General features: G+C 41.7%; 1 pseudogene; it reads right to left on the reverse strand.

Moving 5' to 3' along the window:
• Positions 1-276: 276 nt before the first annotated feature.
• LOC126424749 (5S ribosomal RNA) lies at positions 277-394 on the reverse strand (annotated as a pseudogene).
• Between the last annotated feature and the right edge of the window lie 20,276 nt (positions 395-20,670).

A 20,670-nucleotide genomic window follows, 5' to 3' on the forward strand; every position in this document is an offset into this window, starting at 1 on the left:
AAATGCAGACAAAAACCACAGATCCACTTCACAGCAATCACTTCAATCCAAATCAGTGTGCCACAGAGGAAGAAGCACTCCGTCTTCAGGCCACAAGTGGTCCATCGGGGCCATCCGACCGCCGTGTCATCCTCAGTTAAGGATGCGGATAGGAGAGGCGTGTGGTCAGCTCACCACTCTCCCGGTCGTTATGATAGTTTTCTTTGACCGGAGCCACTACTATTAGGTCGAGTAGCTCCTCAATTGGCCTCACGAGGCTGAGTGCACCCCGAAAAATGGCAACAGCACATGGCGGCCTGGGTGGTCACCCATCCAAGTGCCAGCCACTCCCGACAGCGCTTAACTTCGGTGATTTCATGGAAACCGGTGTATCCACTGTGGCAAGGCCGTTGCAGTGTGCCACAGAAGCCAAACCTAAATATGCTACTCTCCTATACATAGGCCCACTATCATACCAAATAGCAAACTTATTTAAAAAGAAAAATATCAAAAATGGTTCAAATGGCTCTGAGCACTATGGGACCCAACATCTGTGGTCATCAGTCCCCTAGAACTTAGAACTGCTTAAACCTAACTAACCTAAGGACATCACACACATCCATGCCCGAGACAGGATTCGAACCTGCGACCTTAGCAGTCGCGCGATTCCTGACTGAGCGCCTAGAACCGCTAGACCACAGCGGCCGGCAAAAATATCACAATCAGCTTTTCCACAAATAATAAATTACAACAAAAAGTAATCCATGATGTAAACACCTCCAAGATTCCCTACCATAAATCAGGAATATTCAAACCCAAATGCTATACAAGCCCAAAATTCTACTTTGGACAGAGAGGCAGAAGTTTTGAAATTAGACACAAAGAACACATTGATGCTTTAAGGCTTGACAACTTGAACATATCTGCATTTGCAGCCCATATTGTTGAAGAAAACCATTCAGCGAGAAAGAGTGAGAACAACTTAGAAATTTTACGTCTAACAGAAAAAGGAGCCACTATGAATATATTAGAAGAAATAGAAATACACACACACACAAACAGCACCCGAGACTATATCCTTAATGAACAAACCGAGTTAGCTAACACCTCTTTCCTGAAAACTTTCCAAAAATTATTCTCCACCCTCCAAAGCAAATAATATTCCTCCTCCTATCTGCAAATCAAATAGCAAATTTATATGTCACTATAATTCTCATGATGCTAAATGTAATTAAATGATGTACTGTTTTACCTATAAAGTACTTTAAAAATGGAACAACTTTATAATTAATGTAACAGTATCCACTCAAAAACTCACAAAATCAATGTCTCTCTGTACTAGTTGAAAAGGCGTTTCAGTTGCATAAGTGGATATATGATCTATTTCCATACATAGGACATCTTCAAATGTTACGATATATCATAGCATCTTTGATATGTGAAACTTCCTGGCAGATTAAAACTGTGTGCCCGACAGAGATTCGAACTCGGGACCTTTGCCTTTCGCGGGCAAGTGCTCTACCATCTGAGCTACCGAAGCACGACACGCCCGGTACTCACAGCTTTACTTCTGCCAGTATCTCGTCTCCTACCTTCCAAACTTTACAGAAGCTCTCCTGCGAAACTTGCAGAACTAGCACTCCTGAAAGAAAGGATATTGCAGAGACATGGCTTAGCCATTGCCACAGTTCTGGAAACATCCCCCAGGCTGTGGCTAAGCCATGTCTCCGCAATATCCTTTCTTTCAGGAGTGCTAGTTCTGCAAGGTTCGCAGGAGAGCTTTTGTAAAGTTTGGAGGGTAGGAGACGAGATACTGGCAGAAGTAAGGCTGTGAGTACCGGGCGTGAGTCTTGCTTCGGTAGCTCAGATGGTAGAGCACTTGCCCGCGAAAGGCAAAGGTCCCGAGTTCGAGTCTCGGTCGGGCACACAGTTTTAATCTGCCAGGAAGTTTCATGTCAGCGCACACTCCGCTGGAGAGTGAAAATCTCATTCTGGAAACATCCCCCAGGCTGTGGCTAAGCCATGTGTCCGCAATATCCTTTCTTTCAGGAGTGCTAGTTCTGCAAGGTTCGCAGGAGAGCTTCTGTAAAGTTTGGAAGGTAGGAGACGAGATACTGACAGAAGTAAAGCTGTGAGTACCGGGCGTGAGTCGTGCTTCGGTAGCTCAGATGGTAGAGGACTTGCTCGCAAAAGGCAAAGGTCCCGAGTTCGAGTCTCGGTCGGGCACACAGTTTTAATCTGCCAGGAAGTTTCATGTCAGCGCACACTCCGCTGCAGAGTGAAAATCTCATTCTTCATCTTTGATATACGTTTGTAAGCACTTTGTATGTATGAAAACATGTGGTGCATGGTGGAAATCTTTTCAGTGCACACGGGGGTATTTTAGGTTAGAGGGACCCCCCCTTGGGCGAAACGATAAAATACCTGACGGCTTACCAGAGAGGACATTATCATCGTTGATAAAGAATGTCCGTCCTCAGAGACCAAAAACAGGAAAAGTTAACGTAATATTGGTAAACTGCAGGAGTATCCAGGGCAAGGTTCCTGAATTAGTATCTCTTATTGAAGGAAATAGTGCGCATATAGTATTAGGAACGGAAAGTTGGTTAAAACCGGAAGTGAACAGTAACGAAATCCTAGACACAGAATGGAATATATACCGCAAGGATAGGATAAACGCCAATGGTGGAGGAGTATTTATAGCAGTAAAGAATTCAATAATATCCAGTGAAGTTATTAGCGAATGCGAATGTGAAATAATCTGGGTTAAGTTAAGTATCCCCCCCCATGAACCATGGACCTTGCCGTTGGTGGGGAGGCTTGCGTGCCTCAGCGATACAGATAGCCGTACCGTAGGTGCAACCACAACGGAGGGGTATCTGTTGAGAGGCCAGACAAACGTGTGGTTCCTGAAGAGGGGCAGCAGCCTTTTCAGTAGTTGCAAGGGCAACAGTCTGGATGATTGACTGATCTGGCCTTGTAACAATAACCAAAACGGCCTTGCTGTGCTGGTACTGCGAACGGCTGAAAGCAAGGGGAAACTACAGCCGTAATTTTTCCCGAGGGCATGCAGCTTTACTGTATGATTACATGATGATGGCGTCCTCTTGGGTAAAATATTCCGGAGGTAAAATAGTCCCCCATTCGGATCTCCGGGCGGGGACTACTCAAGAGGATGTCGTTATCAGGAGAAAGAAAACTGGCGTTCTACGGATCGGAGCGTGGAATGTCAGATCCCTTAATCGGGCAGGTAGGTTAGAAAATTTAAAAAGGGAAATGGATAGGTTGAAGTTAGATATAGTGGGAATTAGTGAAGTTCGGTGGCAGGAGGAACAAGACTTCTGGTCAGGTGACTACAGGGTTATAAACACAAAATCAAATAGGGGTAATGCAGGAGTGGGTTTAATAATGAATAGGAAAATAGGAATGCGGGTAAGCTACTACAAACAGCATAGTGAACGCATTATTGTGGCCAAGATAGATACGAAGCCCACACCTACTACAGTAGTACAAGTTTATATGCCAACTAGCTCTGCAGATGACGAAGAAATTGAAGAAATGTATGATGAAATAAAAGAAATTATTCAGATTGTGAAGGGAGACGAAAATTTAATAGTCATGGGTGACTGGAATTCGAGTGTAGGAAAAGGGAGAGAAGGAAACATAGTAGGTGAATATGGATTGGGGCACAGAAATGAAAGAGGAAGCCGCCTGGTAGAATTTTGCACAGAGCACAACATAATCATAACTAACACTTGGTTTAAGAATCATGAAAGAAGGTTGTATACATGGAAGAACCCTGGAGATACTAAAAGGTATCAGATAGATTATATAATGGTAAGACAGAGATTTAGGAACCAGGTTTTAAATTGTAAGACATTTCCAGGGGCAGATGTGGACTCTGACCACAATCTATTGGTTATGACCTGTAGATTAAAACTGAAGAAACTGCAAAAAGGTGGGAATTTAAGGAGATGGGACCTGGATAAACTAAAAGAACCAGAGGTTGTACAGAGATTCAGGGAGAGCATAAGGGAGCAATTGACAGGAATGGGGGAAATAAATACAGTAGAAGAAGAATGGGTAGCTTTGAGGGATGAAGTAGTGAAGGCAGCAGAGGATCAAGTAGGTAAAAAGACGAGGGCTAGTAGAAATCCTTGGGTAACAGAAGAAATATTGAATTTAATTGATGAAAGGAGAAAATATAAAAATGCAGTAAGTGAAACAGGCAAAAAGGAATACAAACGTCTCAAAAATGAGATCGACAGGAAGTACAAAATGGCTAAGCAGGGATGGCTAGAGGACAAATGTAAGGATGTAGAGGCTTATCTCACTAGGGGTAAGATAGATACTGCCTACAGGAAAATTAAAGAGACCTTTGGAGATAAGAGAACGACTTGTATGAATATCAAGAGTTCAGATGGAAACCCAGTTCTAAGCAAAGAAGGGAAAGCAGAAAGGTGGAAGGAGTATATAGAGGGTCTATACAAGGGCGATATACTTGAGGACAATATTATGGAAATGGAAGAGGATGTAGATGAAGATGAAATGGGAGATATGATACTGCGTGAAGAGTTTGACAGAGCACTGAAAGACCTGAGTCGAAACAAGGCCCCCGGAGTAGACAATATTCCATTGGAACTACTGACGGCCGTGGGAGAGCCAGTCCTGACAAAACTCTACCATCTGGTGAGCAAGATGTATGAAACAGGCGAAATACCCTCAGACTTCAAGAAGAATATAATAATTCCAATCCCAAAGAAAGCAGGTGTTGACAGATGTGAAAATTACCGAACTATCAGCTTAATAAGTCACAGCTGCAAAATACTAACACGAATTCTTTACAGACAAATGGAAAAACTAGTAGAAGCCAACCTCGGGGAAGATCAGTTTGGATTCCGTAGAAACACTGGAACACGTGAAGCAATACTGACCTTACGACTTATCTTAGAAGAAAGATTAAGGAAAGGCAAACCTACGTTTCTAGCATTTGTAGACTTAGAGAAAGCTTTTGACAATGTTGACTGGTGTACTCTCTTTCAAATTCTAAAGGTGGCAGGGGTAAAATACAGGGAGCGAAAGGCTATTTACAATTTGTACAGAAACCAGATGGCAGTTATAAGGGTCGAGGGACATGAAAGGGAAGCAGTGGTTGGGAAGGGAGTAAGACAGGGTTGTAGCCTCTCCCCGATGTTGTTCAATGTGTATATTGAGCAAGCAGTAAAGGAAACAAAAGAAAAATTCGGAGTAGGTATTAAAATTCATGGAGAAGAAATAAAAACTTTGAGGTTCGCCGATGACATTGTAATTCTGTCAGAGACAGCAAAGGACTTGGAAGAGCAGTTGAATGGAATGGACAGTGTCTTGAAAGGAGGATATAAGATGAACATCAACAAAAGCAAAACAAGGGTAATGGAATGTAGTCTAATTAAGTCGGGTGATGCTGAGGGAATTAGATTAGGAAATGAGGCTTTTAAAGTAGTAAAGGAGTTTTGCTATTTGGGGAGCAAAATAACTGATGATGGTCGAAGTAGAGAGGATATAAAATGTAGGCTGGCAATGGCAAGGAAAGCGTTTCTGAAGAAGAGAAATTTGTTAACATCCAGTATTGATTTAAGTGTCAGGAAGTCATTTCTGAAAGTATTCGTATGGAGTGTAGCCATGTATGGAAGTGAAACATGGACGATAAATAGTTTGGACAAGAAGAGAATAGAAGCTTTTGAAATGTGGTGCTACAGAAGAATGCTGAAGATTAGATGGGTAGATCACATAACTAATGAGGAAGTATTGAATAGGATTGGGGAGAAGAGAAGTTTGTGGCACAACTTGACCAGAAGAAGGGATCGGTTGGTGGGACATGTTCTGAGGCATCAAGGGATCACCAATTTAGTATTGGAGGGCAGCGTGGAGGGTAAAAATCGTAAAGGGAGACCAAGAGATGAATACACTAAGCAGATTCAGAAGGATGTAGGTTGCAGTAGGTACTGGGAGATGAAAAAGCTTGCACAGGATAGAGTAGCATGGAGAGCTGCATCAAACCAGTCTCAGGACTGAAGACCACAACAACAACAACAAGTTAAGTATCAAAGGTGGGTCAGATATGATAGTCGGATGCTTCTATAGACCACCTGCATCAGCAACCGTAGTAGTTGAGCGCCTCAGAGAGAACCTGCAGAACGTCGTGAAGAAGTTTCGTGATCATACTATTGTAATAGGGGGAGACTTCAATCTACCAGGTATAGAATGGGATAGTCACACAATCAGAACTGGAGCCAGGGACAGAGACTCTTGTGACATTATCCTGACTGCCTTGTCCGAGAATTACTTCGAGCAGATAGTTAGAGAACCAACTCGTGAAGCTAACGTTTTAGACCTCATAGCAACAAATAGACCGGAACTTTTCGACTCCGTGAATGTAGAAGAGGGTATCAGTGATCATAAGTCAGTGGTTGCATCAATGACTACAAGTGTAATAAGAAATGCCAAGAAAGGAAGGAAAATATATTTGCTTAACAAGAGTGATAGGGCACAAATCGCAGAATATCTGAGTGACCACCATCAAACGTTCATTTCTGAGGAAGAGGATGTGGAACAAAAATGGAAAAAATTCAGAAACATCGTCCAGTACGCCTTAGATAAGTTCGTACCGACTAAGGTCCAAAGCGAGGGGAAAGATCCACCGTGGTATAACAATCATGTACGAAAGGTACTACGGAAACAAAGAAAGCTTCATCATAGGTTTAAGAGTAGTCGAATCATAGCTGATAAGGAAAAGCTGAACGAAGCGAAAAAGAGTGTAAAGAGAGCAATGAGAGAAGCATTCAACGAATTCGAACATAAAACATTGGCAAACAATCTAAACAAGAACCCTAAAAAGTTTTGGTCATATGTAAAATCGGTAAGCGGATCTAAATCCCCTATTCAGTCACTCGTTGACCACGATGGAACCGAAACAGAGGACGACCGAAGAAAGGCAGAAATACTAAATTCAGTGTTCCGAAACTGTTTCACTGCGGAAAATCGTAACACGGTCCCTGACTTCAGCCGTCGCACGGACGCCAAAATGGAAAATATTGAAATAAACGATATCGGAATTGAAAAACAACTGCTATCACTTAGTAGCGGAAAAGCATCCGGACCAGACGAGATACCCTTAAGATTCTACAGTGATTATGCTAAAGAACTTGCCCCCTTTCTATCAGCAATTTATCGTAGATCGCTGGAAGAACGTAAAGTACCTAGCGACTGGAAGAAAGCGCAGGTCGTTCCCATTTTCAAGAAGGGTCATAAATCAGATGCGAATAATTATAGACCTATTTCGCTTACGTCAATCTGTTGTAGAATAATGGAACATGTTTTGTGTTCTCGTATTATGACGTTCTTAGATAATACAAATCTCCTTCATCATAACCAACATGGATTCCGCAAACAGAGATCATGTGAAACTCAGCTCGCCCTATTTGCCCAAGAAATTCACAGTGCCGTAGACACTGGCGAGCAGATTGATGCCGTATTCCTGGACTTCAGGAAGGCATTTGATACGGTTCCGCACTTACGTTTAGTGAAAAAAAATACGAGCTTACGGAATATCGGACCAGGTTTGTGATTGGATTCAGGATTTCCTAGAAGAAAGAACACAACATGTCATTCTTAACGGTTCAAAATCTGCAGATGTAGAGGTAATTTCGGGAGTACCGCAGGGAAGCGTGATAGGACCTTTATTGTTTACAATATACATAAATGACTTAGTTGACAACATCGGTAGCTCCGTGAGGCTATTTGCAGATGACACGGTTGTCTACAAGAAAGTAGCAACATCAGAAGACTCGTACGTACTCCAGGAGGACCTGCAGAGGATTAATGCATGGTGCGACAGCTGGCAGCTTTCCCTAAACGTAGATAAATGTAATATAATGCGCATACATAGGGGCAGAAATCCATTCCAGTACGATTATGCCATAGGTGGTAAATCATTGGAAGCGGTAACGACCGTAAAATACTTAGGAGTTACTATCCGGAGCGATCTGAAGTGGAATGATCACATAAAACAAATAGTGGGAAAAGCAGGCGCCAGGTTGAGATTCATAGGAAGAATTCTAAGAAAATGTGACTCATCGACGAAAGAAGTAGCTTACAAAACGCTTGTTCGTCCGATTCTTGAGTATTGCTCATCAGTATGGGACCCTTACCAGGTTGGATTAATAGAAGAGATAGACATGATCCAGCGAAAAGCAGCGCGATTCGTCATGGGGACATTTAGTCAGCGCGAGAGCGTTACGGAGATGCTGAACAAGCTCCAGTGGCGGACACTTCAAGAAAGGCGTTACGCAATACGGAGAGGTTTATTATCGAAATTACGAGAGAGCACATTCCGGGAAGAGATGGGCAACATATTACTACCGCCCACATATATCTCGCGTAATGATCACAACGAAAAGATCCGAGAAATTAGAGCACATACGGAGACTTACAAGCAGTCGTTCTTTCCACGCACAATTCGTGAATGGAACAGGGAAGGGGGGATCAGATAGTGGTACAATAAGTACCCTCCGCCACACACCGTAAGGTGGCTCGCGGAGTATAGATGTAGATGTAGATGTAGTGACATATCTTAACTGTCCAGTGAGAAAAAAATTACGTGTGCAACGGTAAGAATGCAGTGGGAATGTATTCACATCTGTTGGACGAATGTTATGGAAACAAACATTCGAAACCGAAATTTCACGTAAGTTACATCCAATGAAAATCTATAACTTAATCATCTGTGTGTGGCGTGCTTATAATTATGTGTTATTTATATTTTAGGAGAACTAATCAGTAAAAAAAACGCATCACATGTTGTAAGAAAAGCATTTAAACCGTCTGAATATGAATCATAACGATTCGAAACCGGGTACGGTACTCTTTGAATAAAGCAACTGAAAGTAAATTTGTGACTGGTTGCTGACCAACACCATGAACATTTTTCGAGAATGTTTTAATTTCAGTAATATAAAAGTGACATGAAGTCACACAGGAGGCAGGCTACCATTACTATAGTAATCAGCTATTCTCCATTCAAGCTGACTTGATCGCAGTGGTAAAAGTCAAACACCAGGCAGCGATTGACTTTATAGCTCATATGACGCTTTTCGGAGTTTATTCGTCATCAGATACCCGAGAGCGATTATGCAAGTAGATACGGCGTTTCAAGTTGTATGTAAACCAAACATTGGCGTAGCAATCTGCTTATGTGTACGAATGTTTATTTCACATAATACTACGTGCAGTAATCGCTCCTGGGTATCTGATGATGGATACATTCCGAAACACGTCATATGAGGAGTAAAATCACTCCTTGCTTGATGTTAAAGACTTCTACCATTGCGACCCAGTCACTCTCAATCCTGGACTATTGCTTTAATTTTAAGTTCGACTGTGGATAACAAATAAATGGTTCAAATGGCTCTGAGCACTATGGGACTTAACATCTCTGGTCATCAGTCCCCTAGAACTTAGAACTACTTAAACCTAACTATCCTAAGGACATCACACACATCCACGCTCGAGACAGGATTCGAACCAGCGACCGTAGCAGTCGCGCGGTTCCGGACTGAGCGCCTGAACCGCTAGACCACCGCGGCCGGCGATAACAAATAAGAAAAGAAATATATTTCTCACGCGATATAATTTCAGATTTACAGTTTCCTGGTTTTATGCTTTGGTTGTACTGTGGACCCTTGCTCCTTGACAAATTTCACGATTCTAGTCCAACAGGAAGTACCCCATTGGTTTTGATGAGGGAGCTCGAAAGTATTAAAATATGTGACATTAGCGGCGGTATCTTTTGACTGCATTGACTTAGAAGTCTCAATATTTTACAGACTCAGTCTGTGACAAATTTCAGCATGATACGTCTACCCGGCCCTGAGAATAAAATTTTTGTACAATCAGACAGACAGATAGAAAAACTGACAGACGTAAAACAAAGCTATCATATAGAGAAATCTGAGTTAACGGAGAGAGGAGGTATTAATAAATGTACGAAGAGCAGATATGGAACCTCTGTAGCCATGTAGGCAGCTACTGTATTGGATATAGCATACCAGCTTCAGAGTATGAGATAGTAGACCGTGCCATGTGGCTGGAATGCTGTGAGACTTTCTACTGGCCATCGATGTGAGAGTCCCGTGCGTTTGATCTGTTTCGAGGCTGCCACACGGATGAAAAATGCAGAGGTAGTGTAGGCACTGAGCTTTTCGTGTGTCATAGTGTCTGGGGTGCACCGCGAGGAACTGGGCTGAGGGAAACCGCGAGCTGCTTGAGTCGACCCCCATGAGGGACTGGCAGTGGTGACAGCCATAGACTATCCTGGGTTGTTGTAGCAAACAGACGAGTCACAGTGGAGATAATCACTCATTATTTCAACTCTGGATGGAAACATCTCTTAGCAGCCACACCATCTAGAAAAATTTTCTCTCTGTGGGATATAGAAGTCATACATTACTTACTGAACACGGAGGGATATAGTGATTTCCTCGGGTTCATGAAAACCGCCACTGGACGCTCGATGCATAGAAAAGATTGCCTGGGTGATGAGTCGTGATACAGGGTGATAGACGCTAATGGTATGACACCGGTCAGGGAATTGGTGGAGGTTATACGTCCTGGGGATGTTAGGGGATGAAATTTGGCCTCTTATAAAGTCCAATAACGCCTCTCACCGGCGAACAATACAGAAATTCACTGCCTAGTCTCTTGTATCACTTTCCTCAACTATAAAAACATCCTGGAGACTTTTGTCATCTCGATGTTAAATCCTAATCTTTCTTTCTCCGTCATGCAGGTGGTTTGTACTTTCAGCAAGACAATGCACCATCTCACCGCTCCGTAAAAATAGCTTGAGGGACACTCTAAGCACATAAGAGTGCTAAAATCTTGCTACCTCTCCACACAGTTCACCAGGACTAATTTCTGTTTAGCACATCTCGTCTGTGGTGTAGCTACCATACGTCACTTTGGGGTCGCTGTCTTGTGACAGACGTTTAGAGTGAGCAAGAGCAAAAGAAAAGGGTGAGAGGGAGGGAGAAGCAGTAAGCGAATGAAGAAGAGAAAGAAGAAGGAGAAGAAGAAAGTAGGAACAGGAGGTGCAGATGGAGAATTAGAGAATGGATTAGAGAACACTAAATAGGAAAAGGGTGTAGATATATGAAAGGAAATCATGAGGAGATTCGCGTAGGACTGTGTCGAGTAATAGATGGTGAGACACATCTTTCCCTGGTACAGAGAACATTAAGTGCCTCTTTCGTTGCGATGAGCCAATGTAACGGAAATGTATAGAGCTTATTTCGCATTTGTTGTTCTACGTGTTACAGGTTTCTGTGGATGGGTAATAAAACAAACGAAATAGGGACCGCGTTATTGCTGCAAGGAGTTCATTTTTGGACTGTGTGGTGTTTCATATTCTGAGTTGAGGCACTGAGGGCCATAAGGACCCAAAGCACAGACACAAAGTATTGAGAAAAATAGATGTTTGTGGAAATTAAATTTATAGGCAAACTACAAGTCTCTTAAGCTTGACCTTTGTTTTACCCAAGTATCAACAGCCTACATTTCCTATAAAGAAATCAGTATCAGTCCACAACATTTTCATACACAGGCTAGTGACAACAGCATCTTTTGACAGTTGTGTAGTTTGTAATTAATGTGAAACTAGACTCAGAACATAAAGGACGGATTCTAAATGTACCACCCACACACACACACACACACACACACACACACACACACACACACTCAATTATTACCTATTCCAACACTTCGTGGTCGTCGGTATCATAGTTTTCATTAAGCACATTCTCTGGCTTGAGGTTCAGATGAAACTATATGATCACTTCAGACACGAAACCTAGCAGTTTTGTTAAATCTGTGTTTTTCAGGGTAGATTTAGTAGTTTTGTTAAGTCTTTGTGTTTCAAGGTTGTTATTTGTCTTTGATGTACGTATCAGGGCACTACATTTTGCTACGCACCTACAAATTGTGGGGAAATAACAAACTGTGGGAAATAAACTGTGGTCTCCATCGACGTAACTTGAAAAAAATGGTTGCTGCTACGACTTCAATGGAGAATATCTTACATTAAACAACAGTTCATGGTAACCTGCTGTGACCTTCATAATTTTAAAATTTCTGATATGTTTTCGCTGAAAACTATTCATAATGCGAACGAATTGATGAGAAACTGTTCATAAGTGGCTTATCTATATGGCATCCGAAAACTGTTGGGAAATAGCAGATTGTGGTCTTCCTCGATGTGCATCATTACCAAGAACTTCAACTTTTGGTTTGGTAGAGACGTTGGTAACACTCTTAAGGTTTCTGAAATCCTCAGCGTCCATTTTACAGACTGAATGATGAAAGCATGATACATGTGGTTACCGTTAGGCATTCCTTCAAGAGCTTGCAGCTCTTATGAAGAAACGGGCATCAGTGTAGCCAGTGACTGCTCCTACAGCAATGATAATTTGTGGTTTGGGCCCATGTCGACGTGAATATCAGAGAAATGCCAGATACTGCTTTTCGCAAATGTTTATGTATACAATGTAAGGGCGCAGCACTGATAAAGCTCGTTCGCCTCAATATTAACACATATCAGGAGCATGCATTCATGGTACAATCTCAAAATCGGTGACTGTGTACTTAAGGCCCTTATGGTTCTCAGAGCCTCTGTTGTGTCACACAAAAGATAACCATTGAAATCTATGCATTTTGCTTCGTTGGCAGAGAGAGGTGTGTGGTGTAGGGGGAGGGAGGTGTATGAGCAGAGTTGAAGTATGTCCTGTGTGACAGTTACCCTAGCTACGTCACTACTTCTGAAACACCATCGAACGACGAATACGCTCTTTGGAGCCAGTTCGACCCAGTCTCAGTTGTCGTTGGTGAGCCGGCCGGTGTGGCCGAGCGGCTCTAGGCGCTTCAGTCTGGAACCGCGCGACTGCTACGGTCGCAGGTTCGAATCCTGCCTCGGGCATGGATGTGTGTGATGTCCTTAGGTTAGTTAGGTTTAAGTAGTTCTACGTTCTAGGGGACTGATGACCTCAGATGTTAAGTCCCATAGTGCTCAGAGCCATTTGAGTCATTTTGTCGTTGGTAGTTGAATAGTCCTAGATCAAAAAGGTTTCCAAAAATGTTTCGTGGAGCCGATTGCTATGGCGCATCGCATATGACGTCAGAGTGAAAGGGAGCCTACAGGGTTGTTCGTTCGTGTCCCCAATCCAGTTGGTGACGAGAGTATAGTAGTATGGTGAGAAGGCGCTTGTCAGTCGCCAGGTGCATCTATTAACATTTTTAGGATATTCCATGAAGTTCTCAAAGCCTCCAACACAGCCGAAGTAGCCTCACTTTTTAAGAATGGCAGGAATATTTGTGTTTAACATCATATCGATGGCGTGGTCATTACGGTGAGTGCACGTTTCTATTGCTGCTAGTTGGCTTCTTTATATATTGTAGACTGCCGATCAGTCTCGGTTTTTAATCCTTGGTCGTCTAAGTCATCTTAACTTGACAATAATTCAGTTCAATTTCCTGTTCATTTTGACCTGACATCTACAATATTATCTATGCGGTGATGATATGAACAGTTTTACCACTTCTTAGTATTTTGATCAGAAGCATTTTCGATACGGTCTGAAAGTTAATTGGTTTTCCTTGGTTTAAATTAATATCCACCTGAATGGTGCAGCAGAAGCCTTATTGTGTACACGTTTTCAATAACACTGTTTTATAATTTCAATCATAATTTGACATTTTTTATCTGCTACTATAATTGATCGTTTGACATGGGTGTTAATGCCCGTTTCATAAAGCACACAGTCTCCGTTCTCCCTCTAATATTTTCTTTTTTTCTCCTCCTCCGTTCATCTTTCCGACTAATTTCAATGAGAACACGCTCCAATGATCTAGCTCTAGTTCCAAATTAGTGTACATCTTTTCATAGCGTAAATATTTTAGCACTTTACTGCGATTTGTCAGTGTCATTTCCCCAGCAGCCATGCAACAGACGGCAGCCGTTCCGTAACCTTTCGGCTCGTTAGAGCAGGCTGTCCTCGCAGGAACCTCGCGTGACTGATCGCAGGTCAGTGTCCACACACAAACACACACACACACACACACACACACATACAGAGGTAGGTAAAAATAAAAATACTCTGGTTTTTCAGCTGCCGAACTCGTCACGAAATACAGCTCTGTCGGTTCCTCCCCGCGTCTGAGTCTTTCCCTTTCAAATTAAATGAGTAGCGATTACCTGTCATCTCCTGAGGCAGTGCGCTCAACACCAGCTGACTTAGACCAGACTTCTAAGTCCTCATTACCAGTGAACTGGATAGAATTGGAGTATACAGTGTGTGTGTGTGTGTGTGTGTGTGTGTGTGTGTGTGTGTGTGTGTGCGTTGTGTACATGGAGGAGGACGAGTTGGGGTGAGGGTGGAGCAGGTTGTTAAAAACGTGTAGGTCCCCGTTTGCATTTATTCGAACCACAGCAGTTGAAGTTCTTAGCAAATTCTTAAGATAGATGCCTGTACGAAGTTCCTAAGTCAAAGCGTTTACATATGTATTCTTTCTTCTTTTATCGTACTTGTCAGTTACTGCTTTCATTGTTACAACGACTTGTTTCATATGTGATATGCAGCCAACTACAGATCAACTGTTGCAGCCTAAAATGCCCCGTAAAGTAGGGATGCATGCATTGTCACACTGCTTGACTTAGCGAAGCATTTTTTCCAGTAATTTACTATGTGGTGGGCTCGAAGAACTGAAGATACCTCTTACAGATATTATGTAATAAAGCCCAGATTGCTGCTGTAGTAAATTAATTATGTATGTATTGTGATGGATACGTTTCGAATCAATTGCTATCTTCAGACCCTCTGCGAAAGTTACATAATACTTTTTATTACAATGTTTGTTAGTCGAATTTCCAGATATACAAATTTGGTACTTACGCCCGTATGTCACCAGTGGTCGCTGTCATTCTGTATCATTTTACAGCGTGGTGTAGATTTTGGACTGTTATGCTGTAAGCTGTTTTGTGGTTTGCTCCTGTTGTTAGTCGCCCTTTTTTGTAATTTTCGTAATTCGACCCCTTACCCCCAGATTTGACAGACTGACAGTTGTGACAGTTGGCCAAAGTTGTTACATGGTTACAATTGCTGTGTTGATATTATCATTTTGGTCTGTATGCATGATCTTTATAATATATGTGTCTGTGGGTTTTGTGGTAAGACTTGTAGAAGGAGACTAACACTTGAACATAGTAAGCAGGTTCAAATGGAAGTGAGTTACAGTAGTTACACAGACGTGAAGGCTCTTGAGGATGTTAGAATAGCGTGGAGAGCTCCACCAAATCAATCCTCGGACTGAAGACCACAATAACAACGGAAGAAATTTTCCAGAAAATTGCGTTTCGCATTACTTACTTGGTTATATACTTCTAACCGACAACTTAAGCTTCAGTTATTCGCTCTGACGTAAATATGCAACTATCCTTAACATTTGTCTCTCTGTGTTAATTTTGACGTGGTCCATAGGGCAACTGGAATATTGCCTGTACGAAGTTCCTAAGTCAAAGCGTTTACATATGACGATACTTTTCTTGTTGCTACTGCAGTGTTCGAAGCAGTGAAGTTCCACTGAATCTGCTGAATAGTTTCGTCCTTATTTACTAACATCCTTTGTAAAAAAGGACAAAATATCTCGATGTGCATTTTTATTACTAGAATGTCAACAGACAAACGTAAGACTTTCTTTCTGTTGGTTTGTTGGAAGTCGGTTAAGTATGAAAAGAAGTTATAAGTTTTTATAAGTGTGTTAAGTTTTTAACTTAAAAATAGTTTATCTCTAACCAAAATATACTCACCGTACTAGATCAAAATGCGACATCAGTGGCACAATTACACAGTTTTTCAAGAAGTTTATTGGGTGTCTGTGGAAAAATTAGGCCAATATTCTGAAGAAAATTCATTTTCTCAAGTCCGTCACTGGATTATGGTCTGGTGCTATACAACTTCTGCCTTACATCAGGATCCTTTATTGGTCATTATGTATTGTATACAGGGTGAGTCACTATTACCACCTAGAATAACTCCGAAAGTGTGATAGTAACTGAAAAGTTGGTGGGACAAAAGTTACATGGGACCACTGGGGCTATAGTTTGGTTTCTCATAGCGGCTATCGAGACTAATCCAATGATGTGTAATAGTAAGATCTTTGAAGGTCATCGAAGGTCACAAAGGTGGCTTGAACGTCCATTTACAGAACGCGTTCGAAGTGATGACCATTGGTATCAATGCAGTGCTGTAATCTTCTTATCATGGATTGAGTGGTATTATTATCACTTCGGCACTAATTGAAGCAAATACTCTGACAATTCTCTTTTGTACATCAAACAAACAGTAAATATTCGCCGAATACGGCATATCCATCTAACATGCCATTGACATCTAAACACCATTCGACAGTTTCGCAATACAACACTAATAGGAACGGTAAGACTAGTATAGTCGAATCACGCGAATGTGAATGGTATATCCCTTCGAAGAAGAAGTCGGTATTCTTCTCATTTGGGGAGAATGCCAATGAAATTCAGTGACATCTAGAGACTTATTCGCTGAAAAGTATCCTCAACGTACTCACCCTACACTTCGCACATTTAAATATGTTTATGATAAATTGAGAGCAACTGGATCTTTAACGCATCGGACACATATCCGACAAAAAATGTTACTAACGAGGAAACGGAAATTGGTAATCTTGCCACTGTGGTTCGAGATCCTTGTGTTAGTTCGCGTCATATCGCAACGGAATCTGGCATGAGCCAGAGTAGTGTTGTTCGTGTTCTGCATCGCCATAAATATCATCCTCATCATATCAGTATCCACAAAGAATTAACTGGTACGATTGTACGTGTCGCACTGAATTTTGCCGATGTGCTCAACTTAAGATTCAGAGGGATGACACATTTATTAATTTGATTTTATTTCCTGACAAGGCTACATTCACGAACCATGGAAATGTTAATTTGCGTAACATGCATTATCGGGCAACTGAAAATCCATGTTGGCTCCGGCAAGTTGCACACTAAAAGCCGTGATCGTTGAGTGTGGGATTCTGGAGGATAGAATTATAGGCCCATATTTTCATCGAAGGAAATCTTAATGGTAGGAAGTATACCACATTCCTGCAAGAAACATTAGGTCTGTTATGGGAAGAAATACCTATAGGAACAAGGAACAGAATGTGGTATCAACACGATGGGTTTCCGGCACGTTTTTCGCTGATGGCTAGAAATGAGTTGCAGAGATAATTCCTAAATCGTTGGACTGGACGCGGAGGAGATGTGTCGCGCCCGGCTCGTTCGCCACACTTGACGCCTCTGGATTCTTTCTTGTGGGGATTCGTAAAAGACATTGTTTATGAAGACGTTCCAACTAAACCTGAAGATATGTGAGAGAGAACTGTCAGAGCATGGGCTTCGATAAGCGCCGAAGTGATAATGAATACCACTCAATCCATGATAAGAAGATTGCAGCACATCATTGATACCAATGGTCGTCACTTCGAACACCTGTAAATGGACGTTCATGCCACCTTTTTGACCTTCGTTGACCTACAAAGACCTTACTGTTACACATCATTGGACGCGTCTCGATAGACGCTATCTGAAAATAAGTAACAAACTATAGCATCCCATTTGAAAAACAAAGTTGACCTTCATACCTCTGAAGCGACCCCAGCTGGCAACAAGAAACCAGCGTCATATTATGGCCCCCGTTGTCCCGAGTAACTTCTGTCTCACAAACTTTTCAGCTCCTATCATATTTTCTGAGTTATTCTTGGTGGCATTAGTTAGTGACTCACCATATATTGTTTTGTTTGTTGTTTGTTGTGGTCTTCAGTCCTGAGACTGGTTTGATGCAGCTCTCCATGCTACTCTATCCTGTGCAAGCTTCTTCATCTCCCAGTACTTACTGCAACCTACATCCTTCTGAATCTGCTTAGTGTATTCAACTCTTGGTCTCCCTCTACGATTTTTACCCTGCACGCTGCCCTCCAATGCTAAACTTGTGATCCCTTGATGCCTCAAAACATGTCCTACCAACCGATCCCTTCTTCTAGTCAAGTTGTGCCACAAACTTCTCTTCTCCCCGATCCTATTCAATACCTCCTCATTAGTTACGTGATCTACCCACCTTATCTTCAGCATTCTTCTGTAGCACCACATTTCGAAAGCTTCTATTCTCTTCTTGTCCAAACTAGTTACCGTCCATGTTTCACTTCCATACATGGCTACACTCCATACAAATACTTTCAGAAACGACTTCCTGACACTTAAATCTATACTCGATGTTAACAAATTTCTCTTCTTCAGAAACGATTTCCTTGCCATTGCCAGTCTGCATTTTATATCCTCTCTACTTCGACCATCATCAGTTATTTTACTCCCTAAATATATATAAGCTTTATATCACCAGACCATAATCCAGGGAGGGATTTGAGAAAATGAATTTTCTTCAGAATATTGGCTCAATTTTGCCACAAATACCCAATAAACCTCTTGAGAAACTGGGTAGTTGTGGCACTGACGTCGCATTTTGATCTAGTATGGAGAGTCTATGTCGGCTAAAGATTAACTGTTTTCAAGCTACAATAAATTGAACACAACGTGCCATAGAATACTTACAAATTAAATTAGCCTGACTCATTTCAACAACATACGTGCGCCATCAACCGTGTTACTCTTACATTACTTTAATATTGCGCACTTTGCTAACAACATTCAACCTCTCCGCAGTATTTGTGCAGGTTTTGGGTCTGACACTTTTTTATACTGTTCATTCTCTACCCCAGGAATAAGAGGGGATTGTTCAAAATTCATCCATTCTGAGTGTAATTCTTACTACCCATATGTCAGAGGAGGTCATTGTGGGTTAAAGGGAATCTTGCTTGGGAAAATTTGGTGGGGATTTCAAGTTCCAGCGTTTGCCTTACAATCAAGGACACCTCCCTAAAGCCTTGATCAGAGCCTGGGAATTGGAACCATGTTTAACTTGTGACAAACAAACACATGAAGGCCTAATGCATGTTCAGGTTTCTGGTTCTACATCTACATCTACATCTACATTTATACTCCGCAAGCCACCCAACGGTGTGTGACGGAGGGCACTTTACGTGCCACTGTCATTACCTCCCTTTCCGGTTCCAGTCGCGTATGGTTCGCGGGAAGAACGACTGCCGGAAAGCCTCCGTGCGCGCTCGAATCTCTCTGATTTTACATTCGTGATCTCCTCTGGAGGTATAAGTAGGGGGAAGCAATATATTCGATACCTCATCCAGAAACGCACCCTCTCGAAACTTGGACAGCAAGCTACACCGCGATGCAGAGCGCCTCTCTTGCAGAGTCTGCCACTGGAGTTTGCCAAATATCTCCGTAACGCTATCACGCTTACCAAATAACCCTGTGACGAAACGCACCGCTCTTCTTTGGATCTTCTCTATCTCCTCCGTCAACCCGATCTGGTACGGATCCCACACTGATGAGCAATACCCAAGTATAGGTCGAACGAGTGTTTTGTAAGCCACCTCCTTTGTTGATGGATTACATTTTCTATGGACTCTCCCAATGATTCTCAAGCTGGCACCCACCATACCAACAATTAATTTTATATGGTCATTCCACTTCAGATCGTTCCGCACGCATACTCCCAGATATTTTACAGAAGTAACTGCTACCAGTGTTTGCTCCGCTAACATATAATCATACAATAAAGGATCCTTCTTTCTATGTATTCGCAACACGTTACATTTGTCTATTTTAAGGGTCAGTTGCCACTCCCTGCACCAAGTGCCTATCGGCTGAAGATCTTCCTGCATTTCGCTACAATTTTCTAATGCTGCAACTTCTCTGTTAGCTCTTGGGATCTGTGTGAGATATCTAAATTATTGGCTAGTTTGCAAGTATTTATCAATAAATATGGACAGTAATATCTAGTACCTATCCTTACGAGCGTGAAAGCACACATAACACTATGACAAGAAAATGTCATTCGAATGTTTGTATGTTTACACGAAAATGCAATGTCATTAATGTGTAAGTCAAAGATTACAAGCCCTCCACATATATTACAGACGTGCAAAAATACGTTTACGATCTAGCTACATGAAATTCAGATAAAATTTCATGGGAACTCATTTTGAACTGAGCATTAATTTACGTAAAAATTTATAGATACTGTCAAATTTGTCCCTCGGAGTCTGTTTTGTATTTAACATTTTTCTGAAAATTTCGATTCTCAAACAAATTAATTTCATACAATTTACAAAATTTTTTGTGTATCTTCAGGACGCTGTGTGTACAGATGAATGAAATGCTTATTTATTTTAAATGTCGAGCAATTGTTGAGTTTGTATTGTTGTTTATGCGGTATGAGTTACTAAACTTTGAGCATCAAATTTTTGTAATTTTCCCCTGTTTGGTATGTGCACCAAATGTGCAAACGTGGCATCGTTGTGTATATGTTTAGTGCGAAAGTTTATGTCTTATTTTTTTGACTGTAGAAATTTAGTACTGGTGTGAGAATGCTGAAGATATTTGGTATGTTCTGGAACATCTTTCCAACATTAAGCATTGAGGTTGTTGACCATTTTCTTTATTTA

This window comes from Schistocerca serialis, chromosome 1 (genome assembly GCF_023864345.2).
Source record: "Schistocerca serialis cubense isolate TAMUIC-IGC-003099 chromosome 1, iqSchSeri2.2, whole genome shotgun sequence".
In the NCBI taxonomy this organism is placed as follows: Eukaryota; Metazoa; Arthropoda; class Insecta; order Orthoptera; family Acrididae; genus Schistocerca; species Schistocerca serialis.